Consider the following 27,044-nt stretch of genomic DNA (forward strand, 5'->3'; position numbering starts at 1 on the left):
TACTGACATGCATGGGTGTCATAGAGTGTTACAGGGAACAATCTAACCATGTTTGAATAAATAGTGAAGTATGTATTTTAATTTTGTTCCCGTTTTCTTTCTTTCTTTCTCTTTCTCCCTCCCTCTCTCTCTCTCTCTCTTGCTCTCTCTCTCTCTCTCTTTCTCTCTCTCTCTCTCTCTTTCTTCTTTCTTACTTCCTTTCCTTACTTTTTTTTTTGACAACGATCAGGACAGTTTTCTGAAGGAGTTTCCCTTTATTGCCTCATCCTTCAAGCAGTAAATAATATTGTGCCTTGACCTAACATCATTTTAATTCACCATTTTCTTTGATTGAGGCACCCACCTCCTCTACTTTTTCTTTAAGTCTGATAATCTGTCTCCCACAGGTTCTCTATGTATCATTTTTATTTGCCTCACTGCATTTTCTCTTCAGGATTTTTTTTTTTTTTTGGCATTTCTAAGCACCTATTGAACTCAATTTTAATATTTTATATTGTCCTTATTTCCTTCAGGCATCTGGTATTATTTTCTTGCCCAAGATTCATTTTGTTCCTGTCTGAGTGGATTCACATGGTTTACAAACTTTAATGTCCTTGATCATGACTGTGGATTTCCAATTTGTCTTGGATATCACATAAATTGTGCTCCTTATTGGATATCTTTATGGTTTGTGGTTTGAGCCAAGGACATTTTATCTACGTTTTTGTTTGTTTTGGGTATCTGTTCTGAGCATCAGAATTCAAAGGGACTGCTTAATTTTGTGCATTTTTAGCCCAGAAGGCTACACTCACAATATGAGAAGTTAGACAGGATCCATTGTATCTGAAGGGCTCAGAACCCAGGTGCAGTGTCCTACTACATCCAGCTCTGGTCTAGTCTGGCAGCAACTTTGTGAAGAAGCTGTGCAGAGTAGGCCCTGGGAAGTTGTGTGGCAGGCAGCCTGCAACAGAGTTGGAGGAGTGGTTCCTGATGGGGAGTGTGTGATTCCTGCACAATTAGATGAGTTTAAGAAAAAGAAAAATTAAAAGCAAAGGAACAAGCAAGCAAGCAAGGAAGCAAGCAAGCAAAAATCCAAAACAACAAAAATTGCCGTGAAGAAGTGGGAAGCTAATTAATTAAAGGGTCCATAAGTAGGTGGGCTTAGAAGAATTCCAGGAAGCTGTTGAATTTTGGGCGGGTCCAAAAGGCGGGGCTAGGCAGAAAGAAGGGAAGTTCCGCGGTTTAATCCTCTTGTCTGCCTCGTGGTCAGGAAGTCCTGGCGGGAGACTAGTGCCTAGTATTTGCGGTACCTGAAAACTTTCTTAAGCAGCAGTTGTTTTGCTGGCCTCGTAGGACATTCGGGAGCTGGTCCTGTCACCTTCCAGGTCAGAGGAGCTGTTGGACTGGGAAACGGGCAGGAGCTTGGCAGGGGTGTGGAGCAGGGGTGCATTTTCTGCCCCATTCTCACAATTCAGTATTTGCGGACCGGAAAACTTCCTTAAGCTGCAGTTGCCCCTCCTAGGACATTCAGCAGCTGGTCCTGTCACCTTCCAGGTCGGAGGAGCTGTTGGACTGGGAAATGGGCAGGAGCAGGGCAGGTGTGTGGAGCAAGGGTTCATTTTCTGCTGCAACTCTCACAATTCTGTTGTGGATATCTTACCATTGTCAGGAAGTTTGAGATCCTGTGAATTGGGTTCATGGTCATGCTTTACTCAATCTTATGGTTGCCAGAATATTTTTCTAAAATATCCTCCCAGATCCTTGGCTGAATCTGGAGTTTGTACACCGGGAGGTTTGCCTTTGCAAAAGCCTTTATAAAGCTCCTGTAATTCAATTTCTGTTTTATGGTTAGCATAACTTTGGGGCATTGAGTCACAAAGATCTTATTATTAAGCCTGTCCCTAAAGGCCTACTTTTTGTTTTTATGTTTCACTTTTTAACTGTCATGTCACTGTACATATTAATATTAACCTAGCAAAGTTATAGTCTCCGTTAGTTTAACACTGAGGTATATGCAGTCTTTGATGTAAATACAGCATTGAGAAATGTGTCTTCATAGGCTCAGTTATTAATGTTACACCTTAGGTTTGAATAAAACATGAAGACAGGATTACAGCAAGGTACAGCTGAGGAGAAGATACATAGTAGGTTCTGTCAACCCTGAGTGTCGCCAGAGAAAAACTAATTGTACCATGTGGGCAAGTTTTATAAAATAATACATCCTGACCAAGAGATGGATTTGGTCACATGCTACAGGCTGTTTAATAGGCCACTGTAGTTTCCCATGAGGCTCTATTATTTTCCTAAGACATGCAACTTGCAACAATGCACAAAGATACCTGGTTCTTGTGCTGGTGGTGCAGTTAATTTTTGGCATTTCAGTCTGAGGGAGAAAGCATTCAGAGATATCTGGCTGGTTCCAAACTGCACCAGGCCATCAGGTGGGGGGAGGGGAATTGAGGATGATATGGAGGATAGAGGGGCAGGCCAAGAAATAACCAGGAGCCAAGAAAACACCTACCTAACTATGACTTTATTGATATGTTAACAGACACCCCAGTTAGCCATTCCTCCTGAATTTCTTTGAATCCTTCCAAGGTTCTGCCCAGCATGCTGTGAGAGAATGATTTCAGGCAAAGATATTTTTATAAGTGGAAAACTTACTATGGATTAAGACAAAATTAGACCTTTTGAGTAATTCAATTGCTCACTTACATAAGAAAAATGACTCCTTGCTTCATGAAAAGCCCACGCACACTCATGGTTTGTTGAGTTCTACACTGTGGACTTCTTGCAGGTGTGGGAATGCTTAGAACCTGCACTCAGGGCTTTTTTTCACAGACCTCTTGTTGGAGAAGTCCAACTGTCTGGATTGTGTGGATTAGAATAGTTTACTTCCAGTCTTCCCAGATCCTCTTCTGTGTTGCTTGGAAAATGACTCTGTATGTGTGTTAACTGTGTGACTGACTTGCACATCTCTAGGGTAAACTGAAATACTCAGAGAAAAAGAGACATTTTCATAATTTCTTCTCTTTCCCTCATGTTTATCCTTTTATCTGGTATAGACATCTCTCATTTGTGTTCCATGAAATGTTCCAGGTTCATTCTGAATAATATTTTCCCATTTTCAGGTATTCATATGCTCAGCCAAATGTGCATAAGTGTAAATCAACACTAAGAGCACTGGATAGTTAAGGTCAAGGAGACTCTCACAAAGGATCCAGGTATGTTAGAGGTATTGAATGGGGTGGAGTGGGGCTCACCTGTGAGTAGAAAGAGGACATGAATTTGATTTTACCAGATTCTATATCCTTAATGATTCTGGAAACGAATAATATTAGATGTGACGATATGGATTTCCCATGGTAGGCAGTGCAGTCAGTTGTCATTTGATGTTAATTTAATTAATTTTGATGCTGGAAAATTGCTGTTGCCTATTGTAATCCCTTTTCTTTTACCCAGATTGAAAGCATCATTAGGCTATGGTTGTGACAAGGGCAATTTATACATAGAGCAGATGTCAACAGTAGATTCTCTCCTAGGGCCTGTGACCTTCCTTATGAATTTTCAGGCTAATTTTTACTGTAACGTACGTATTTTTTTTCTTGTGGAGCTTGAACCAGAAAACCTTCAGTTACCCGCAGATAGTCTTGCCACTGTCATAAAAATTTCCATGCCTTGTCTGACAGATTCAGATTGCAGCAAGCAGGTTGCAAACCTGATTATGATATTGATAACTCTGTTTCCTGCCCCACTTTGCGTAGCAGTTTTTCTCACTATGAAAGTTCCCACCACGGTATGTAAGATGTCTGCTGAGAGTGAATGGTCTGATATGAGGTGGTTTTCTCCAGAAGGTCTACTTGCTTTTTGAATCACCTATTCTGTCCACTCTAAATGTTTTCCTGTCCTTGACCTGTGTTCTTTTTTTTTTTTTTTTTTTAAGATTTATTTATTTATTATATGTAAGTACACTGTAGCTGTCTTCAGACACTCCAGAAGAGGGCGCCAGATCTCATTGCGGATGGTTGTGAGCCACCATGTGGTTGCTGGGATTTGAACTCTGGACCTTCAGAAGAGCAGTCGGGTGCTCTTAACTACTGAGCCATCTCACCAGCCCTTGACCTGTGTTCTTATTGATGTTCTGTGTTGCATTAGTCCCAGTTAGAGTGGAATAATTATTGTTGACCTTCTCTGTCCTGTTTGCTTTAGTTTTGAGTCTGCTTGCCTTATTTCTGAGGTACGTTTCTTATATTCTTGAGAGCTTTTATACTGAGCAGTGTCTACTTTTTACCACAGGGCTGTATAAGTAAGTTTCATTCTCCTACTGTCATTGTAATTTGGGAGGATTCCTGCGTACATCTATTAACCTAGGCCTAGTCATGTAAGCTTCTACTCTCCATACAGTATTATCTAGGCCTGGTGTGTTTTCAGCCTCTGAAATTTGCTGCTGAATAAGCTCCCCCTTATGCTTACCTGGCTGATTCAATTCTGTTTTTCCAGTTCACTCCTCTCCCAGCTGAGTTCTTCTCTCAGACACTGAATTGTTCCACTAGGCCTTAAATTAACTGTCAAAATCTTTTGTAATCCTCTGGCTCCTTCTCTTTCTCCTGCTCATTCTGTCTTTGCCCATGCCTAGCATGTTCTATCTTCAATCTGACTCTGTAAAACTCTCCCAGTAAAACTGTGTCCTTCTCCCTCTCTGTGGTTTTACTCTCTCAACTGTACTGTACAGCAGCCCATGCACTCTACTGTATTCCTTTATTATTCTCTTCTTTGTGTAATGTCTTTCTCTGTCTCAAGTAGCTACTCTTTCCTCTCTCATTATAGCAAAGTTGGGCATATCCTATTCTGTCAGATCTTTCTCTAATATTCCATATTTTCTGTCGTTCAATTAGACATTGTTTTCAAACATGGGTGTGTTCTTCTATACATAAACTGTACTTGTGTTATTTTGGATTAAAGTGAATACTAAGGTCTTGCCCGTACTAAAACCAGAGCGATTAATGTTGTGTGCCTTGGGCAGAACTGCACCCAAAGTCACAACAGGTTCAAGTATCCCTACCCAGTGTGATGTCAGTTTAGTTCTGTATAATTTCTTCTTCTGAAATGAAAACTAAGATCCACATATACTACTCTTCAGTATGTTGATATCTGTTTCATTTTTTCTGACTTCTACTTGGGGTTTTATTATAATGTTCTTTGAAGATCGGTCGATGACATTCTGTTCCTTGTGAGATTATATTCCTTAGGATTTTTAATCTGGGAGATTTTGCTGGCAGTTTAGGTGGCAAAGTATGTTTACTTTGTTCTCAATTCCTTGTGTGGGATAGAGCTTTAATGTGTTGTATATGAGAAATACTTACTAGTTCCCTTGTGTTTGTTCATTCTTAGCCAAAAATTTCTTATTTCCTATGACCTCATGAAAAATTATGTGTTATTTTGTGCATACTTTCATCAGTTCATTTTCTAAGTAGTTTTTTTGTTTGTTTGGTTGGTTTCTTTTTGTTGTTGTTGTTTGGTTTACGAGACAGGGTTTCTTTGTGCAGTCCTTGCTATCCTGGAACTCACTTATAGACCAGGCTGGCCTCAAACTCAGAAATCCACCTACCTCTGCCTCCCAAGTGCTGGAATTAAAGGCATGCTCCACCACTGCCCAGCTCTAAGCAGGTTTTTGACTAAAAAACATGTCCTAATGAATTACTACATTCAAATTTACTTTATATACTGTCAATACTAGTAGCCACTTACTTTGGATTGCCAGTTATTTTCTCTCAGGGCTTGAAAAATATTATTCCATTCACTCCTGCTTTTAACCTATGTATAACTATTTATTACTAATGTATGCTACTGTAATGTCACCACACTGATGGTAAGGGACAGGACAAGACAATAGGAAAAGAGATGTACATTGTTATAGCACTTAGATGTGACAAAAGCCAGATACATCTAGGAGTAGATGAAGCCAATCTGTAATAGCCTTCCCTAGGGAATGCTAAGCTAGAATGCTATGATCTTCTTCTACATAAGAATCCCAGTGTCTGAACACACTACCCATTACTATTATAGTTTGTCCACTTTCAAAATATTGGGATGAAACAAGTGATAGTAAAAATTGACTGCAAGGCTGATAAGGACAGAATTGAGTCTCTTTAGAGTCAGATATGTACTTGAAGAAATGCCAGTGTCAAGTTTTAAAGTCAAAGTCCTACTGTTCTTATTGACTTCTTGGTGGATGTAATACCATGGGTTATTCTTTCCATTTTAGAATGAGCTCTTGTTCAGTCTCCATAAGATGAAATTTGTACTTTTCCTGTTATACACACAGACAAAAATAATTCCACGAAATACCTTCATTCCATGTATTTACTGTTATTGAAACTAAAGCCTAACATATATCAATTGTGCAGGAATTTAAGATCTGTTGCTGAAATGTTGACATTACTTACCCTTTATGTCACAGGCAAGATTCATAAAGTGACATGCTTTGTAAAAATGTCCTGATTATTCCCTGAATATTCCTATGCCCAGTTTTCCTAGCCCATTTGATGTTGTCTTCAAATGCCTGGGTCATAGAGATTTACATATTATAAATTTATGACAGCATTATATTTTTTCCCTATATCTACATTTCTGTTCTACAGAAAGTCCTTTTACCACTCAATTTTCCATCACATGAGTTAGGGATTATCCTCATTTCTTTCATGCATATTACAGCTGTTAGAATTTTTACAGGGAAACATTCTGGTAGAGTATTTGTACTATCCATTTTCTTTGCTAATGGAGGTATTTCAAAGCTCCTAAAGTTTTCTTTAATCTGTGCTATTTAAATCTCCTGGTGCTAGCATTTTCAGGTGAATGGCCTTTGTAGGAAATTAGTGTGGAGGCTTTGCACATCCTTGTCTCTCTCTGCTTAGTAGGATAGAAGGATGACAAATGTCTTCAGTTTTTGTAGTGATAGGTTTAGGATGATGGCTACTATGTTTATTAGACTCAGTGATGGTCTTTCTTTCTTTTTTTTTTTTTTAAGATTTGTTTCTTTTATGTATGTGAGTACACTGTCTCTGTCTTCAGACACACCAGAAGAGGACATCAGATCCCATTAAAGATGGTTATGAACCACGTGGTTGCTGAGAATTGAACTCAGGACCTCTGAGTGATGTTCTTTGTCTTCGACATTCTTCAGAGCTTTCAGAGTGATCCACTGTGATATTTTGTCCTAGGCCTTTCTTAGATATATTGACATGGTTGAGAGCCTTCTCCCACTGATTGTATGTACATTGTGCCTTGGGTTATTTGGTTTGTGCTTCTTGAAACAGTCTTGCATCTATGGCATGAAATCAAGTTGAGTTCATTTTCTATATCCATTAGAGAGAATTTTTTTATTATTTTATTCATGCATATTTTTATGGTCATTTGCTTTTGCATCCCGGTACAGACACCTTTGTTTGATGACTGCACAACTTTCCCTTTCTTTCTGTATTCTGCAATATTCTCTGTGCAAGATGATTGAGGGATTTTTTTTTTTTTTTAGATTTTTATTTATTTATTATATGTAAGTACACTGTAGCTGTCTTCAGACACTCCAGAAGAGGGAGTCAGATCTTATTACAGATGGTTGTGAGCCACCATGTGGTTGCTGGGATTTGAACTCCGGACCTTCGGAAGAGCAGTCGGGTGCTCTTACCCACTGAGCCATCTCTCCAGCCCCCGGTTGAGGGATTTTCTAACAAAATTTGTGAATTTGGTTCTGCATCTATTTAGTCTCAGACAGTGTTAGAAGACACCCTGCAGGCCTTGATTTCCATACGTGCTTAATGCCTGGCCTAGTGTTAGGACATAGAAAGTTTTCTTGTTCACTTGTTCCTAGGATATCATTTTTTCCCCGGTTAGTTCTCATTAATTGTGCATGACTTTCTATGGTACTCCATCATCTGCTATTTCCCAGTTTCAATATAAACTAATGAGGCAGGGGCATCAAAAGAGACCACCTGTATACCTGTTAAAAGCTAAGAGAAATATTTGACATGAGAGAACTATAAGGTCAATGTAATACAAAAACATGCTGAATATTTGCTTATACCATGGTCATGACAACTTTGTGTAGTAATAGTATCTTGATGTTCAGAATGAGTTCTTATGTTTTTATTCATGCATAAATATGTTTGTGTGTATGTATGTATATATGTATATATGTGTGTGTATATATATATATGCATTAGTATTTATTTCAGGAGACCCTGTCATACATTCTTACTTTCTTTCTTTTTTTTTTTTCCTTTTTCTTGGTTTTTTGAGATAGACATTCTTACTTTCATTTGGAACTACAACATAGTTACCAGATAGAATCTTTGTCTGTATTCCAAGACAACAGGGCACATATAGTACATGCCTGCGAGAATGAAATGGAATCTCATCATAGGGTTAGGTGTGGTATTCTAGTAAGATGTCTAATGAAACACTATTCAACTGTAGGCATCATTCATGGTAGGCACTAGCCATTTGCCCTTGACTCTAGTCCCAGGAAGATAAGTTCTCAGTAACAACCCTGATAATAGTGTTTTACAGCCTGGATGCATATGCTCTGTGTTTATGCCAGGTGCCCACTGAAGTCAGAAAGAGTCCTCAGATTATACTTATATTCCTTACTACACTAAATATGTCACTCCATGCTCTCATGTCTGTAGAAGTGTCGACAAGATTCTTTGTATCATTTTGCTTTTAATGTCCTTTTATGTGGTTTATTATTGTCTATTACGTAGTTGTAGTAATTTCATTTTTGTATTTTTCAAACTCTGTTGTGAAACTTCAAGAAGAGTTCCAATATTTGAAACTGGGAAAAAAAAAAAAAAAGAATGAGTTCTACTCTGGTTAAAACTCCAGGTCAGTGTGCTGTCCACATTTCTTTGAAAATTCCTTTTTCACTCAAACCATTTTGAGTTTGAAGACCCACAAGTCTCAAAGATAATCTATTGTAAATAATGCTCAAAAAATTTATTGATTGCTAATTTCTACTTTGATGGAGTTGTGTCCTTTTATATTAGTATGGAAGGAAGTTCTCATGTGTCACTTAATTAGCATTGCAGTCCCTGTGCTCAGTCTGATGGTTATCTGCAAGCACCACAAATGCATTTGTATTGGTCAGACTGTGACATAGCCTCAGGGGATAGCTATACCAGGCTCCTGTCAGCAAGTGCTTCTTGGCATCTGCAATAGTGTCTGGGGTTGGTGTCTGAAGATGGGATCCCTAGGTGGGGCAGTCTCTGGATGGCCATTTCTTCAGTTTCTGATCCATTCTTTGTCCCTGCATTTCCTTTAGAAAGGAACCATTCTGGGTTAAAAATCTTGAGATGGGTGTGTGGCCCCATTCTTCAACTGTGGTCCTTGCCTATGCACTGGATATGGTCTCTACAGGTTCAGTCCCCAATTTGTTGGGTATTTCAGCTAATGTCATCACAGTTGGATCCAGGGAACTCTTGCTTTCTTGACATCTGGGACTTTCTAGTGGCTACAGCCAGTTCCACACCCCGCAGTGCTACAGACCTCCATTCAATTTTCTGAAATCTCAGTACTTCTCCCTTGTCTCTTCCCACTCCTGATTCGCCTCTTCCCTCCTCCCCCCCCTCCCTCTTAGGTCCCTCCCTCCCTTTACTTTCCTTCATAATTTTTCTCCTAAGTAAGACTGAAGCTTCCACAGTCCTTCTTGTTAGCCTTCATACGGTCTGTGAGTTGTATCTTGGGTATTCCAAGCTTTGGGGCTAATATCCACTTATCAGTGACTGCATACAATGTGTATCCTTCTTAGGATGATATTTTTTAGTTCCGTCCACTTGCCTGCAAATTTTATGAAGTCATTGTTTTTAATAGCTGTGTGGTACCCCTTTGTGTAAATGTACCACATTATCTATATCAATTCCCATGTTAAAGGACATCTGGGTTGTTTCCAGCTCTTGGCTTTTATAAATAAGTCTCCTATGAACATAATAGAGCATGTGTACTTGTTATATGTTGGAGCATCTTTTGGATATTTGCTCATGAATGGTATAGCTGGGTCCTCAAGTAGACTATTTCCAGTTTTCTGAGGAACCACCTGAGTCGTCATACCAGCTTGCAATCAATCCCACCAGCAATGGGTTATCTTCCCCTTTCTCCACATCCTAACCAGCATCTGTTGTTACCTGAGTTTTTTTTTTATCTATTTGCATTTCCCTGATGACAAAGAATGTCATTTCTTTAGGTGCTTCTCAGCCATTCAAGATTCCTCAGTTGAGAAAGCTTTGTTTATCTATATACCCTATTCTTTTTTTACATTTTTAAAAATATATTTTTATTAGATATTTTCTTCATTTACATTTCAAATGCTATCCCCTTTCCTAGTTTCTTCTCTGAAAATCCCGTATTCCCTTCCCCCTCCGCCTGCTCCGCAAGCCACCCACTCCCTCTGGGGGTACTGGTTAGTTCATATTGTTGTTCCTCCTATAGGGCTGCAGACCCCTTCAGCTCCTTGGGTGCTTTCTCTAGCTCCTTCATTGGGGACACTGTGCTCCATCCAATTGATGACTGTGAACATCCACTTCTGTATTTGCCAGGCACTGGCATATCCTCACAGAGGACAGCTGTATCAGGGTCCTGCCAGCAAACTCTTGTTGACATCTGCAATAGTGTCTGGGTGTGGTGGTTGTTTTGGGGATGGATCCCCGGGTGGGGCAGTCTCTGGTTGGTCCTTCCTTCAGTCTCAGCTCCAAACTTTGTCTCTGTAACTCCTTCCATGGATATTTTGTACCTCCTTCTAAGAAGGATCCAAGTATCCACACTTGCTTCTTCCTTCTTTTTGTGTTTCACGAGCTTTGCAGATTGTATCTTGGATATTCTAAGTTTCTGGGATAATATCTGCTTATCAGTGAGTGCATATCAGGTGTGCTTTTTTGTGATTGGATTATCTCACTCAGGATGATATGCTCCAGATGCATCTATGTACCTAAGTATTCCATGAACTCATTCTTTTTTTTTGTTTTGTTTTTGGTGATTTTGTTTGATTGTTTGTGTTTCGAGACAGGGTTTCTCTGTATAGTCGTGGCTTGTCCTGGAACTCATTCTGAAGGCCAGGCTGGCCTCAAACTCAGAAATCTACCTGCCTCTGCCTCCCAAGTGCTGGGATTAAAGGCGTGTGCCACTATGCCAGGAAATTCATTCTTTTTAATTGCTGAGTAGTCCCCTATCTGATTTAGGGTTGTTACAGATCTTTTCCCAATATGTTGCTGGTCTTTTTGACTTATGGACAGTGTATTTTGCCTTATAGAAGCTTTGCAATTCTATGAGGTCCCATTTGTTAATTCTTGACCTTACAGCACAAGCCATTGCTGTTCTGTTTAGGAATTTTTCCCCTGTGCCCATATCTTCGAGGCTTTTCCCTACTTTCTCCTTTTAATTTCAGTGTCTCTGGTCTTTTTTTTTTTAAATTAGGTATTTTCCTAGTTTACATTTCCAATGCTATCCCAAAAGTCCCCCGTACCCACCCCCCCAATCCCCTACCCACCCGCTCCCCCTTTTTGGCCCTAGCGTTCCCCTGTACTGGGGCATATAAAGTTTGCAAGTCCAAAGGGCTTCTCTTTCCAGTGATGGCTGACTAGGCCATCTTTTGATACATATGCAGCTAGAGAAGAGAGCTCCGGGGTACTGGTTAGTTCATATTGTTGTTCCACCTATAGGGTTGCAGTTCCCTTTAGCCCCTTGGGTACTTTCTCTGGCTCCTCCATTGGGGGCTGTGTGACCCATCCAATAGCTGACTGTGAACATCCACTTCTGTGTTTGCTAGGCCCCCGGCATAGTCTCACAAGAGACAGCTATATCTGGGTCCTTGCAGCAAAATTTTGCTAGTGTATGCAATGGTGTCAGCGTTTGGCAGCTGATTATGGGATGGGTCCCTGGATATGGCAATCACTAGATGGTCCATCCTTTCGTCACAGCTCCAAATTTTGTCTCTGTAACTCCTTCCATGGGTGTTTTGTTCCCATTTCTAGGAAGGGGCAAAATGTCCACACTTTGGTCTTCATTCTTCTTGAGTTTGATGCGTTTAGCAAATTGTATCTTATATCATGTGTATCCTAAGTTTCTGGGCTAATAGCCACTTATCAGTGAGTACATATTGTGCGAGTTCCTTTGTGATTGGGTTACCTCACTCAGGATGATGTCCATCCATTTGCCTAGGAATTTCATAAATTCATTATTTTTAATAGCTGAGTAGTACTCCATTGTGTAATTGTACCACATTTTCTGTATCCATTCCTCTGTTGAGGGGCATCTGGGTTCTTTCCAGCTTTTGGCTATTATAAATAAGGCTGCTATGAACATAGTGGAGCATGTGTCCTTTTTACCGGTTGGGACATCTTCTGGATATATGCCCAGGAGAGGTATTGCGGGATCCTCTGGTAGTACTATGTCCAATTTTCTGAGGAACCGCCAGACTGATTTCCAGAGTGGTTGTACAAGCTTGCAATCCCACCAACAATGGAGGAGTGTTCCTCTTTCTCCACATCCTCGCCAGCATCTGCTGTCACCTGAATTTTTGATCTTAGCCATTCTGACTGGTGTGAGGTGGAATCTCAGGGTTGTTTTGATCTGCATTTCCCTGATGATTAAGGATGTTGAACATTTTTTCAGGTGCTTCTCTGCCATTCGGTATTCCTCAGGTGAGAATTCTTTGTTCAGCTCTGAGCCCCATTTTTTAATGGGGTTATTTGATTTTCTGGAGTCCACCTTCTTGAGTTCTTTATATATATTGGATATTAGTCCCCTATCTGATTTAGGATAGGTAAAGATCCTTTCCCAATCTGTTGGTGGTCTTTTTGTCTTATTGACGGTGTCTTTTGCCTTGCAGAAGCTTTGCAATTTTATGAGGTCCCATTTATCGATTCTCGATCTTACAGCACAAGCCATTGCTGTTCTATTCAGGAATTTTCCCCCTGTACCCATATCTTCGAGGCTTTTCCCTACTTTGTCCTCTTAATTTCAGCATCTCTGGTCTTATGTGGAGGTCTTTGATCCACTTAGACTTGAGCTTTGTACAAGGAGATAAGAATGGATTAATTCGTATTCTTCTACATGATAACCACCAGTTGTGCAGGCACCATTTGTTCAAAATGCTGTCTTTTTCCCACTGGATGGTTTTAGTTCCCTTGCCAAAGATCAAGTGACCATTGGTGTGTGGGTTCATTTCTGGGTCTTCAATTCTATTCCATTGATCTCCCTATCTGTCGCTGTACCAGGACCATCCAGTTTTTATCACAAGTGCACTGTAGTATAACTTTACATCAGGCATGGTGATTCCACCAGAGGTTCTTTTACCATTGAGAAGAATTTCTGCTATCCTTGTTTTTTTTTTTTTTTTTTTTTTTTTTGTTATTCCAGATGAATTTGCAAATTGCCCTTTCTAATTAGTTGAAGAACTGAGTTGGAATTTTGATGGGGATTGCATTGAATCTGTAGATTGCTTTTGGCAAGATAGCCATTTTTACTATATTGATCCTGCCAATCCATGAACATGGGAGATCTTTCCATCTTCTTAGATCTTCTTTGATTTTTTTCCTCAAAGATTTGAAGTTCTTATCATACAGATCTTTTGCTTCCTTAGTTAGAGTCACACCAAGGTATTTTATATTATTTGTGACTATTGTGAAAGGTGTTGTTTTCCTAATTTCTTTCTCAGCCTGTTTAGCCTTTGTGTAGAGAAAGGCCATTGATTTGTTTGAGTTAATTTTATATGCAGCTACTGCACTGAAGCTGTTTATCAGGTTTAGGAGTTCTCTGGTGGAATTTTTAGGATCACTTATATATACCATCATATCATCTGCAAATAGTGATATTTTGACTACTTCCTTTCCAATTTGTATCCCCTTGACCTCCTTTTGTTGTCTAATTGCTCTGGCTAGGACTCCTAGTAATACATTGAATGGGTAGGGAGAAAGTGGGCAGCTTTGTCTAGTCCCTGATTTTAGTGGGATTGGTTCCAGCTTCTCTCCATTTACTTTGATGTTGGCTACTGGTTTGCCGTATATTGCTTTTATTATGTTTAGGTATGGGCCTTGAATTCCTGATCTTTCCAAGCCTTTTATCATGAATAGGTGTTGGATTTTGTCAAATGCTTTCTCAGCATCTAACAAGATGATCATGTGGTTTTTGTCTTTGAGTTTGTTTATGAAGTGGACTATGTTGATGGATTTCCGTATATTAAACCATCCCTGCATCCCTGGAATCAAGCCTACTTGATCATGATTGATGATTGTTTTGATGTGTTCTTGGATTCTTTTAGTGAGAATTTTATTGAGTATTTTGAGTCGATATTCATAAGGGAAATTGGTCTGAAGTTCTCTGTCTTTGTTGGGTCTTTATGTGGTTTAGGTATCAGAGTAATTGTGGCCTCCTAGAATGAATTGAGTAAAGTATCTTCTGTTTCTATTTAGTTGAATAGTTTGAGGAGAACTGGAATTAGGTCTTCTTTGAAGGTCTGTTAGAAATTCTGCACTAAGCGCATCTGGACCTGGGCTTTTTTTGGTTGGGAGACTTTTTTTTTTTTTTTTTTTTTTGGTTTTTCGAGACAGGGTTTCTCTTTATAGCTCTGGCTGTCCTGGAGCTCACTTTGTAGACCAGGCTGGCCTCGAACTCAGAAATCCGCCTGCCTCTGCCTCCCGAGTGCTGGGATTAAAGGCGTGCGCCACCACGCCCGGTTTGGTTGGGAGACTTTTAATGACTGCTTTTATTTCTTTAGGGGTTATGGGATTGCTTATATGATCCTGATTTAACTTTGGTACCTGGTATCTGTCAAGAAAATTGTCCATTTCATCCAGGTTTTCCCATTTTGTTGACTATAGGATTTTGTAGTAGGATGATTTTTTGGATTTCTTTGGTTTCTGTTGTTATGTCTCCCTTTTCGTTTCTGATTTTGTTAATTTGGTTACTGTCTCTGTGGTGTCTTGTTAGTCTCACTAAGGGTTTATTTATCTTGTTGATTTTTTTTCAAAGAATCAGCTCCTGTTCTGAGTTTGAGTAAACTAAGGAATTTTTGAGTTATTAAAACTGGCAAGTAAACTCTAAATTTTCCCTGTAGACTCAGTGGTTGAGGCTGAGTGAGACTTTAAGATTCTGATCCCAGGGTTCTTTATTTTAGGATTACTTAAGTATAATTTTGGAAAGAAATTTCTTGGTAATAATTGTCTTAGTCCTCTGTGCACAATGAAGATGAAGGTGTGACTACCTCAAAAGTCTATTGCAAAGTACATGTGTTTCTTTCTTAAAGTTGGATTCTAAAAATAAGGGCCTGGAGGAGGATCAAGTATGCAGTGTAGAGGACACCAAGCTGTAAGGCACATGTCCCATGTCCCCCAAGGATGACACCAAGCTGTAAGGTACATGTGCCATGTCCCCCAAGGATGACACCAAGCTGTAAGGTACATGTCCCATGTCCCCCAAGGATGGTTTGTACTGATGGAGAAACAATGACCTAGGATTGTTGTCTGGGACAATTTCATAGTCTGGGACTTTCAGGTGTGGTCCTGCACTTCAACTACCACAGGTCACCAAGCTGCTTACTACATCCATTCCTTCACTTCTGGTAAACAAACAAACAAACAAACAAACAAAAAACCAAGTGTACTTCTCTTGCACTGAAGAGCAAACTCTGTGGTTTTACATTCCTGGTTACCCTAGAGCTTATTTTTATTTATTTATTTATTCATTTATTTATTTAGTTTTTTCGAGATAGGGTTTCTCTGTATAGCCCTGGTTGTCCTGGAACTCACTTTGTAGACCAGGCTGGCCTCGAACTGAGAAACCCGCCTGCCTCTGCCTCCCAAGTGCTGGGATTAAAGGTGTCTGCCACCAAGCCCGGCCTAGAACTTATTTTTGACCATAATTTCCTTTTGTTCTCTACAGAAGAAAAACATTTTATGGATGTATCTAGGTCTTAGGATGTTAATGTTGTATTAGTGTAAATGGAAAGACAATCAAAACATGTTTTCTAGAATATCAATTGTGTTGTTGAGATATACAAAGTGTGATTACATTGTTTGACTTTATAGACATAAAACATGCAAGTGCTGCTGGCATAATTCCAGCCATAAAAAAGCTGTGGCAGTTGTAACCCTAACTCATGTCCACACACACTTGTGTATATAGATATATAACATTTAACCAGAGTGGTTTTGGTATTTAAGTCAAATTAGACATTGATTGTTTATTCCCAGTAAATTCATGACCTCATTGCCTTAAGCATATTTTCTGGGAAGGAAAAATTATAGATAAACGTCTTTTTGGTTGGTTTTGGTATAAATTTTAGTTTGTGTACCTTTCAAAGCACCTTCCATAATGAGGACAGTGGAATATAAGAGTCAATGTTCTTACAGGCACCAGTTTGACCTTTTCATATACAGTGTTTGTGTCAGCCCTGTCTTTAACAATGAAGACTTATTGTCAGTTTGTAAAAAGCAACCCCTTTTGTTGTCAGTGGTCTGCATTCTTTGGGTATTTTTATGAAACCACTTTGGCTAGCAACTTTCTTGATGTAACACAGTGGAAAAGACAAGATCAACTAGAACTCCATCTCTTTCAGTATTCAAAGACTTCATTTAAACCATCTTCATACACTTATAAAGTGGTACTTTTCAAAAAAAATTTTTTTTTTGCAAACATCTTACTAAGAATGTATCCCTCAGAACTCAGTGGAGTCTTGCTCCATGGTCCTTTCCTATGCATTGGCAGAACCGTGAGTGTGACAATATATTATATAAAAGATCTTACCTTCTAATAGATGGAGAATTTTCCTGGACCTCACAGCCAGTTACCGAATCCTTTATAAAACTCTGTTAAAGATTACTGTTCACTATCCCATTCTTTACCCATGTGATGGTTCCCTTAATGTTCTAGAAACATTCCAAAGCTCTTTCTTATGGCCAGCCAGAGAGATACAAACAGACAACAGATTACACAGATAGACACAAACATGGATGCAAAAGGCAGACAGAAAGGGAGATATACACAAGGCAGCCTTCAGGAAGTTACAGATTTACAGACACACAGAGGATGGAAGGCACAGGGAACATGAAGTAGAGAATTCAACTTTGGACTCACACTGAATTAAATGCTCTGAGGGAAAGGCTTTAATTTCTTCCTTAACTCAACTCAGATGCATTATTAATCACCAGTATGTTTATTTAATCTATTCATATATGAAGATTCAATTAACTTGTGACATATTTTTTTGCATAAGTACAATATGGGAAAAACTAAAAGTCACCACAATGGGAAACTAGTAGCTCTGCCATCTGAAAGGTGTCCAATGGGCACAGAACCCTGTTCTTTAAAGACAGAACCCCAGGTCTGGGCTTGTGCTTCTGAGCTCTCACCTCCATGCTGAGCTAGAATCCATTTTAACCTCTCAGGATCATCACAACAGGTTTTGAACCCTGGAGGTTACATGAGAATCCTGGAACTCATTACAATCATGAAAAGAGTTGACTTCCTAGCAATAGTCTAATGAGACTTGGGTAAAACTCGAGTCTTCTTTCCCCAGCTTATGCTGATATGCGTGGGTGTCATAGAGTGTTACAGTGAACAATCAGGAAACCATTCATCAACAAAAAGTGCAGTATGTATTGTAATTTTGTTCTAGTTTTTCTTTCTTTCCTTCTTACTTTCTTTTATTCTTTTTTTTTTAAATTTTTTGACAAAAAACTAGACAGTTTTCCAAAGGAGTTTCTCTTAATTGCCTCACCCTTCAAGCAGTAAATAATATTGTGCCTTGACTTCACATCATTTTAATTCACCATTTTCTTTGACTGAGGCACCCACCTCCTCTACCTTTTCTTCAAGTCTGATAATCTGTTTCCCACAGGTTCTCTATGTTTTTTGTTGTTGTTGTTTTTGTTTTTTTTTACCTCACTGCATTTTCTTTTCAGGTTTTTGTGTGTGTGGTTTTTTTTTTTTTTTTTTTGGCATTCCTGAGCACCTATTGAACTCAATTTTAATATTTCATATTGTCCTCATTTCCTTCAGGCATCTGGTATTATTTTCTTGTTCATGGTTCATTTTGTTCCTGTCTGAGTGGATTTACATGGTTTACAAACTATAATCTCCCTGATCATGACTGTGTGTTTTCTATTCTTTATCTTGGATATCACGTAAATTGTGCTCCTTATAGGATACATATATGGTTTGCAGTTTGAGCCAAGGACATTTTATCATAGTTTCTGTTTGTTTTGGATGTCTGTTCTTAGCGTCAGAATTCAGAGGTATTGCTTAATTGTGTGCATTTTTAGCCTAGGTTGCTAGACTCACAATATGAGAAGTTAGACAGGATTAGTTGTATCTGAAGGGTTCAGAACCCAGGTTCAGTGTCCTAGTACATCCAGCTCTGGTCTAGTCTGGCAGCAACCTTGTGGGGAAGCTGTGCAGAGTAGGTCATGGGAAGTTGTGTGAGAGGCAGCCTGCAACAGATTTGGGGGAGGGGTTCCTGATTGAGAGTGTGAGATTCCTGCCTAAATTGATGAGTTTAAGGAAAAGACACCTTAAAAGCAAAGGAAAAAGCAAGCAAGTAAGCAAGCAAACAAAAATCCAAAACAACAAAAATTAGTGTGAAGAAGTGGGAAGCTAATGCCTTAAAAGTTCCCAAAGTAGGCGGTCTTAGAAGAATTGCAGGAAGCTGTTGAATACTGGGCGGGTCCAGAAGGCGGGGCTAGGCAGAAGTGAGGGAAGTTCTGAGGTTTCATCTTTCTCTTTGCATCTTGGTTGCCTTGTGGTCAGGAAGTCCTGGAGGGAGACTCGTGCCTAGTATCAGTGGAACATGAAACCTTCCTTAAGCAGCAGTTGCTGTGCTGGCCTCCTGGGACATTGAGTAGCTGGTCCTGTCACCGTCCAGGTCAGAGGAGCTGTTGTACTGATTAATGGGCAGGAGCAGGGCAGGCGTGTGGAGCATGGTTGCATTTTCTGCCTCCACTATCTCAATTCTGTTGTGGATATCTTACCATTATCAGAAAGTTTGAGATCCTGTGAATTGGGTTCATGGTGATGGTTTTTTTTTTTTTTTTTTTTTTTTTTTTTTTTTTTTGCCTATCAGAAACCTTAAGAACAGTAGTTCATTGCTGAATATTTGTTAAACTGATTATTTTTGTAGTTTTTTTTTAAATTTTTAATATTTTTATTACATATTTTCCTCAATTACATTTCCAATGCTATCCCAAAAGTCCCCCATAGCGCCCCCCACTTCCCAACCCACCCATTCCCATTGTTTTGGCCCTGGCATTCCCCTATATTGGGGCATATAAAGTTTGCAAGTCCAATGGACCTCTCTTTCCAGTGATGGCCGACTAGGCCATCTTTCGATACATATGCAGCTAGAGACAAGAGCTCCGGGGTTCTGGTTAGTACATCATGTTGTTCCAACAATAGGGTTGCAGATCCCTTTAGCTCCTTGGGTACTTTCTCTAGCTTCTCCATTGGGAGCCCTGTGATACATCCAATAGCTGACTGTGAACATCCACTCCTGTGTTTGCTAGGCCCCGGCATGGTCTCACAAGAGACAGCTATATCAGGGTCCTTTCAGCAAAATCTTGCTAGTGTATGCAATGGTGTCAGCGTTTAGAAGCTGCTTATGGGATGGATCCCTGGATACGGCAGTCTCTAAATGGTCCATCCTTTCATCACAGCTACGAACTTTGTCTCTGTAACTCCTTCCCTGGGTGTTTTGTTCCCAATTCTAAGAAGGGGCACAGTGTCCACACTTTGGTCTTCATTCTTCTTGAGTTTCATGCGTTTAGCAAATTGTATCTTATATCTTGGGTATCCTAAGTTTTGGGCTAATATCCACTTATCAGTGAATACATATTGTGTGAGTTCTTTTGTGATTGTATTACTTCACTCAAGATGATGCCCTCCAGGTCCATCCATTTGGCTAGGAATTTCATAAATTCATTCTTTTTAATAGCTGAGTAGTACTCCATTGTGTAAATGTACCATAATTTCTGTATCCATTCCTCTGTTGAGGGACATCTGGGTTCTTTCCAGCTTCTGACTATTATAAATAGGGCTGCTATGAACATAGTGGAGCATGTGTCCTTTTTACCGGTTGGGACATCTTCTGGACATATGCCCAGGAGAGGTATTCATGGATCCTCCGTTAGTACTATGTCCAATTTTCTGAGGAACCGCCAGACTGATTTCCAGAGTGGTTGTACAAGCTTGCAATCCCACCAACAATGGAGGAGTGTTCCTCTTTCTCCACATCCTCGGCAGCATCTGCTGTCACCTGAATTTTTGATCTTAGCCATTCTGACTGGTGTGAGGTGGAATCTCAGGGTTGTTTTGATTTGCATTTCCCTGATGATTAAGGATGTTGAACATTTTTTCAGGTGCTTCTCTGCCATTCGGTATTCCTCAGGTGAGAATTCTTTGTTCAGTTCTGAGCCCCATTTTTTAATGGGGTTATTTGACTTTCTGGAGTCCACCTTCTTGAGTTCTTTATATATATTGGATATTAGTCCCTTATCTGATTTAGGATAGGCGAAGATCCTTTCCCAATCTGTTGGTGGTTTTTTTGTCTTATTGATGGTGTCTTTAGCCTTGCAGAAGCTTTGCAGTTTCATGAGGTCCCACTTGTCAATTCTCGATCTTACAGCACAAGCCATTACTGTTCTATTCAGGAATTTTTCCCCTGTGCCCATATCTTCAAGGCTTTTCCCCACTTTCTCCTCTATAAGTTTCAGTGTCTCTGGTTTTATGTGAAATTCCTTGATCCACTTAGACTTGACCTTAGTACAAGGAGATAGGAATGGATCGATTCGCATTCTTCTACATGTTAACAACCAGTTGTGCCAGCACCATTTGTTGAAAATGCTGTCTTTCTTCCACTGGATGTTTTTAGCTCCCTTGTCGAAGATCAAGTGACCGTAGGTGTGTGGGTTCATTTCTGGGTCTTCAATTCTATTCCATTGGTCTATTTGTCTGTCACTATACCAGTACCATGCAGTTTTTATCACAATTGCTCTGTAGTAGAGCTTTAGGTCCGGCATGGTGATTTCACCAGAGGTTCTTTTATCCTTGAGAAGAGTTTTTGCTATCCTAGGTTTTTTGTTATTCCAGATGAATTTGCAGATTGCACTTTCTAATTCGTTGAAGAATTGATTTGGAATTTTGATGGGGATTGCATTGAATCTGTAGATTGCTTTTGGCAAGATAGCCATTTTTACAATGTTGATCCTGCCAATCCATGAGCATGGGAGATCTTTCCATCTTCTGAGATCTTCTATAATTTCTTTCTTCAGAGACTTGAAGTTTTTATTATACAGATCTTTCACTTCCTTAGTTAGAGTCACGCCAAGATATTTTATATTATTTGTGACTATTGAGAAGGGTGTTGTTTCCCTAATTTCTTTCTCAGCCTGTTTATTCTTTGTGTAGAGAAAGGCCATTGATTTGTTTGAGTTAATTTTATATCCAGCTACTTCACCGAAGCTGTTTATCAGGTTTAGGAGTTCTCTGGTGGAATTTTTAGGGTCACTTATATATACTATCATATCATCTGCAAAAAGTGATATTTTGACTTCATCTTTTCCAAATTGTATCCCTTTGATCTCCTTTTGTTGTCGAATTGCTCTGGCTAGGACTTCAAGTACAATGTTGAATAGGTATGGAGAAAGTGGACAGCCTTGTCTAGTCCCTGATTTTAGAGGGATTGCTTCAAGCTTCTCACCATTTACTTTGATGTTGGCTACTGTTTTGCTGTAGATTGCTTTTATCATGTTTAGGTATGGGCCTTGAATTCCTGATCTTTCCAAGACTTTTATCATGAATGGGTGTTGGATCTTGTCAAATGCTTTTTCCGCATCTAACGAGATGACCATGTGGTTTTTGTCTTTGAGTTTGTTTATATACTGGATTACGTTGATGGATTTCCGTATATTGAACCATCTCTACATCCCTGGGATGAAACCTACTTGGTCAGGATGGATGATTGTTTTGATGTGTTCTTGGATTCGGTTAGCAAGAACTTTATTGAGGATTTTTGCATCAATATTCATAAGGGATATTGGTCTGAAGTTTTCTATCTTTGTTGGGTCTTTTTGTGGTTTAGGTATCAGAGTAATTGTGGCTTCATAGAATGAGCTGGGTAGAGTACCTTCTGTTTCTATTTTGTGGAATAGTTCGTGAAGAACTGGGATTAGATCTTCTTTGAAGGTCTGATAGAACTCTGCACTAAACCCATCTGGTCCTGGGCTTTTTTTAGTTGGGAGACTATTAATGACTGCTTCTATTTCTTTGGGGGATATAGGGCTGTTTAGATCATTAACCTGATCTTGATTCAACTTTGGTACCTGGTATCTGTCTAGAAACTTCTCCATTTCATCCAGGTTCTCCAGTTTTGTTGAGTATAGCCTTTGGTAGAAGAATCTGATGGTGTTTTGGATGTCTTCAGGATCTGTTGTTATGTCTCCTTTTTCATTTCTGATTTTGTTAATTAGGATGCTTTCCCTGTGCCCTCTAGTGAGTCTGGCTAAGGGTTTATCTATCTTGTTGATTTTCTCAAAGAACCAGCTCCTTGATTGGTTGATTCTTTGAATAGTTTTTCTTGTTTCCACTTGGTTGATTTCACCCCTGAGTTTGATTATTTCCTGCCGTCTACTCCTCTTGGGTGAATTTGCTTCCTTTTGTTCTAGTGCTTTTAGGTATGTTGTCAAGCTGCTAATGTGTGCTCTCTCTAGTTTCCTTTTGGAGGCACTCAGAGCTATGAGTTTTCTTCTTAGGAATGCTTTCATTGCATCCCATAAGTTTGGGTATGTTGTGGCTTCATTTTCGTTGAACTCTAAAAAGTCCTTAATTTCTTTCTTTATTCCTTCCTTGACCAAAGTATCATTGAGAAGAGTGTTGTTCAGTTTCCACGTGAAGGTTGGCTTTCTATTATTTATTTTGTTATTGAAGATCAGCTTTAGTCCATGGTGATGTGATAGGATGCATGGGACAATTTCAATATTTTTGTATCTGTTGAGGCCTGTTTTGTGACCAATTATGTGGTCAATTTTGGAGAAGGTGCCATGAGGTGCTGAGAAGAAGGTATATCCTTTTGTTTTAGGATAGAATGTTCTGTAGATATCTGCCAGATCCATTTGATTCATAATTTCTCTTAGTTTCTCTGTGTCCCTGTTTAGTTTCTGTTTCCATGATCTGTCCATTGGTGAAAGTGGTGTGTTGAAGTCTCCCACTATTATTGTATGAGGTGCAATGTGTGCTTTGAGATTTACTAAAGTTTCTTTAATGAATGTGGCTGCCTTTGTATTTGGAGCATAGATATTCAGGATTGATAGTTCCTCTTGGAGGATTTTACCTTTGATGGGTATGAAGTGTCCCTCCCTGTCTTTTTTAATGGCTTTGGGTTGGAAGTCAATCTTATCAGATATTAGAATGGCTACTCCAGCTTGTTTCTTCATACCATTTGCTTGGAAAATTGTTTTCCAGCCTTTCATTCTGAGGTAGTGTCTATCTTTTTCTCTGAGATGAGTTTCCTGTAAGCAGCAAAATGTTGGGTCTTGTTTGTGTAGCCAGTTTGTTAGTCTATGTCTTTTTATCGGTGAGTTGAGTCCATTGATATTAAGAGTTATTAAGGAAAAGTAATTGTTGTTTCCTGTTATTTTTGTTGTTAAAGTTGGCATTCTGTTCTTGTGGCTGTTTTCTTTTAGGTTTGTTGAGGGATTACCTTCTTGTTGTTTCTAGGGCGTGGTTCCTGTCCTTGTATTGGTTTTTTTCTGTTATTATCCTTTGAAGGGCTGGATTCGTGGAGAGATAATGTGTGAATTTGGTTTTGTCGTGGAATACTTTGGTTTCTCCATCTATGTTAATTGAGAGTTTGGCTGGGTATAGTAGCCTGGGCTGGAATTTGTGTTCTTTTAGTGTCTGTATAACATCCGTCCAGGATCTTCTGGCTTTCATAGTCTCTGGTGAAAAATCTGGTGTAATTCTGATAGGCTTGCCTTTATATGTTACTTGGCCTTTTTCTCTTACTGCTTTTAGTATTCTATCTTTATTTAGAGCATTTGTTGTTCTGATTATTATGTGTCGGGAGATATTTCTTTTCTGGTCCAGTCTATTTGGAGTTCTGTAGGCTTCTTGTATGTTCATGGGCATCTCTTTCTTTAGATTTGGGAAGTTTTCTTCTATAATTTTGTTGAAGATGTTTGCTGGTCCTTTGAGTTGAAAATCTTCATTCTCATCCACTCCTATTATCCGTAGGTTTGGTCTTCTCATTGTGTCCTGTATTTCTTGGATGTTTTGAGTTAGGATCTTTTTGCATTTTACATTTTCCTTGATTGTTGTGCCGATGTTCTCTATGGAATCTTCTGCACCTGAGATTCTCTCTTCCATCTCTTGTATTCTGTTGCTGATGCTCGTATCTATGGTTCCAGATTTCTTTCCTAGGGTTTCTATCTCCAGTGTTGCCTCATTTTGGGTTTTCTTTATTGTGTCTACTTCCCTTTTTAGGTCTAGTATGGTTTTGTTCATTTCCGTCATCTGTTTGGATGTGTTTTCCTGTTTTTCTGTAAGGACTTCTACCTGTTTGATTATGTTATCCTGTTTTTCTTTAAGGATTTGTAACTCTTTAGCAGTGTTCTCCTGCAATTCTTTAAGGGATTTTTGTGCTTCCTCTTTAGTGTCTTCTGCCTGTTTAGCATTGTTCTCCTGTATTTCTTTAAGTGTGTTATTAAAGTCCTTCTTGAAGTCCTCTACCATCATCAGGAGATATGCTTTTAGATCCGTGTCTAGCTTTTCCGGTGTGTTGGGGTGCCCTGGACTGGGCGAAGTGGGAGTGCTGGGTTCTGATGATGGTGAGTGGTCTTGGTTTCTGTTAGTAAGATTCTTACGTTTACCTTTTGCCATCTGGTAATCTCTGGGGTTAGTTGTTGTCGTTGTCACTGTTTAAAGATTGGAGCAGAAGCTGTGTTCCACTCACCAGCAGTCTCAAAATCCTGTGGCGGGGGTCGTGGGTAGCTGGCGGGTGTCAGCCGACCCTGCGCCCTAGCTACCCCTGTGCTTTTCTGACCGGAAGAGGCTTGTGGCCCTACGTAGGCCGGATTTCTGCCTCCCCAACCAGAGCAGTCTCAGGTCCCGCTGATTGGACTGGAGCAGAAGCTGTGTTCCACTCACCAGCAGTCTCAAAATCCTGTGGCGGGGGTCGTGGGTAGCTGGCGGGTGTCAGCCGACCCTGTGATCTAGCTACCCTGGTGCTGGTCCGGCCGGATGAGGCCTGTGGCCCTACTCAGGCCGGTTTCTGCTTCCCTAACTAATGCAGTCTCAGGTCCCGCGCGCCCATGGTGATGTTTTAATTAATTTTATGGTTGCCAGTATATATGTGTGTGTGTTTGTGTGTGTGTGTGTGTATATATATATATATAAAATATTATTATTTATTTAAATAACTCCGTAGATCCTTGGCTGTCTCTGGAGTTTGTGTACCGGGATGGTTGTCTTTGCAAAAGCCTTAATAGAGCTCGAATTCAAATTCATTCATTCTTTCTTAACTCGCCTGTTCCTCCATTTGCCATTTCATTTCCCTTTCTCCAGGGAACTAAATATGCATCCTGAGAGAGCTTTGTAGATATTGGTCATATGGGGGACCAGTGCAGATTTGTTCGAATTAGAAAATATTCTTTATAAAGTACCATCATGTGGCTGTAAATATTAACATTAACTAGCAAAGTTATAGTCTCCGTTAGTTTAACACTGAGGTATATGCAGTCTTTGATGTAAATACAGCATTGAGAAATGTGTCTTCATAGTCTTAGTTATTAATGTCACACCTTAGGTTTGAATAAAACATGAAGACAGGATTACAGCAAGGTACAGCTGAGGAGAAGATATATAGTAGGTTTTATCAACCCTGAGTTTCACCAAAGAAAAACTAATTGTACCATGTAGGCAAGTTTTATAAAATAATATATCGTGACCAAGAGATGGATTTGGTCACATGCTACAGGCATTTTATAGGCCATTGTAGTTTCCTATGAGGCTTTATCATTTTTCTAAGACATAAACCTGCAGCAATGCACGAAGATACCTGGTTTTTGTGATGGTGCTGCAGTTAATTTTTGGCTTTTCAGTCTGAGGGAGAAAGCATTCAGAGATATCTGGTTGGTTCCAAACTGCACCAGGCCATCAGGTGGGGGGAGGGGAATTGAGGATGAGATGGAGGATAGAGGGGCAGGCCAAGAGATAAGCAGGAGCCAAGAAAACACCTACCAAAATCCCTGTCTTCATTGATATGTTAACAGGCAGCCCAGTTAGCCATTCCTTCTGAATTTCTTTGAATCCTTCCAAGGTTCAGCACACCATGCTGTGAGAGGATAATTTCAAGCCAAGATGCTTTAATAAGTGGGAAGCTTACTGTGGATTAAGACAAAATTAGACAGTAACTTTGGAATAATTATGAATGCTCACTTACCTAAGAAAAATGACTCCCTGCTTCATGAAAAGCAGTCTGCCCATGCACATTCATGGTTTGTTGAGTTCTGCACTGTGGACTTCTTATGGGTGTGGTAAGGCTTAGACCCTGCACTCAGGAGTTTTTTCAGAGATCTCTTGTTGGAGAAGTTCAACAGTTTGGATCCTGCATGTCACAGTGGTTTTCTTACATTCTTCCGTGTTCCGCAGTGTTTTTGGGAAAAGGAATCTGTATGTGTGCTAACTGTGTGACTGACTCTCACATCTCTAGGGTAAACTGAAATCCTCAGGGAAAAAGAGACATTCTCATGACATCTTCTCTTTCCTTCATGTTTATCCTTTTGCCTGGTATTGTCTTCTTTCATTTTTTTCACATGAAAAGTTCCAGGTTCTTTTTGAACGATATTTTCCCATTTTCAGGTCTCCATTTCTCAGCCAAATCTGCATAAATATAAATCAAATCTAAGAGCCCTAAGATGGTAAAGGCCAAGGAGACACTATTGAAGCATCCAGGTGTGTTAGAGGCTTTGAACAAGGAGTGGGGTGGGGCTCACCTGCCAGTACAAAGAGGACATGAATTTGATTTTGCCAGATTC

The 27,044-nt window shown here is 39.7% G+C and overlaps 1 long non-coding RNA gene across 1 annotated transcript in view; it reads left to right on the forward strand.

Annotated features, from left to right (window-relative positions):
* The first annotated feature begins 1,248 nt into the window (after positions 1-1,248).
* LOC147004139 (uncharacterized) overlaps positions 1,249-27,044 on the forward strand; it is a 70,912-nt gene continuing 45,116 nt past the window's right edge. Inside the window, exons 1-2 of the long non-coding RNA XR_015047291.1 lie at positions 1,249-1,364; positions 3,111-3,203. This is a non-coding gene — a long non-coding RNA (uncharacterized LOC147004139). The remainder of the gene's footprint in view (positions 1,365-3,110; positions 3,204-27,044) is intronic.

The sequence above is a fragment of the Mus caroli genome, unplaced genomic scaffold (assembly GCF_978045245.1).
Source record: "Mus caroli unplaced genomic scaffold, Mus_caroli_1 scaffold_6, whole genome shotgun sequence".
Classification (NCBI taxonomy): domain Eukaryota; kingdom Metazoa; phylum Chordata; class Mammalia; order Rodentia; family Muridae; genus Mus; species Mus caroli.